This window comes from Meleagris gallopavo, chromosome 7 (genome assembly GCF_000146605.3).
Source record: "Meleagris gallopavo isolate NT-WF06-2002-E0010 breed Aviagen turkey brand Nicholas breeding stock chromosome 7, Turkey_5.1, whole genome shotgun sequence".
In the NCBI taxonomy this organism is placed as follows: Eukaryota; Metazoa; Chordata; class Aves; order Galliformes; family Phasianidae; genus Meleagris; species Meleagris gallopavo.
In genome coordinates this window covers 28,150,456-28,151,287 of record NC_015017.2, presented here as the reverse complement: position 1 = coordinate 28,151,287, position 832 = coordinate 28,150,456, and positions in this window count along the sequence as shown.

The window sequence follows — 832 nt, the reverse complement described above, 5'->3', positions numbered from 1 at the left end:
AGTTTATCTTTGAAACCTCAGAAAACAGAAATCTGGAATATTTTCTTTTGAATTTTAATTTTATCCCAACTGTGCAAACTCAATCAGATACAAATTCAATTTTGAGTAAAGCAAACATGAGGATGGACTCAAGAGTAAGTAACAATCGCAAACACGCAGTAATTGGTGTGGCACTTAGTTATTATAATTGATGTATGTATGTTGGTTATCCAGTTGCACAGCATTCTAAAAGTGTTGGCTGTAAGTTTTTAGAAACATTTAATATGCAGCTCTAAATATATCGATGTAGTCAAACCCCAGAGCTGTTATTTCTACCTCTAATACTTAATGAAGGCTATCTAATCCATTTTGATTAGGATTACCAAAATTCTTGCTTTTCCAAATAGAAGTTTGAACAGTTTTTGGGCAGCCTTGCTTTCAGCTGATTGGTATTGTTTTCTATTATTCCTTTCTTGGGCTTATTCTGAGATGTTGCCAAGAGGGGTGGCAGTGGTGCTGTGGTGCATCCTTAACACCCTTTTGCATTGGGCTGGAAGCTTGTCCAGCTGCCAAGCGGAGTGTGGGGTGAATTGATCTGATGAAAGATCTCTCTCTGTGTGCAAACAGACTACAGGTTGCTTTACTGTAGTCCGTCTCAATCTCCATTACAGCTGGCCATCAGAGAGCTGTGTTTTGGCATTACTGAGCATGTGAGTGACTAATTTTGGTAGTGTCAGAATGGTCTGTTTGTCAGAAGTAATAGGATGAGGAGGAGGAGTATTTTCAAAATATTAAGGTCAGTTAAAGTTTATAACTGGGTATAGAAATATTTCTGGAAGGTAAAGAATCTGAC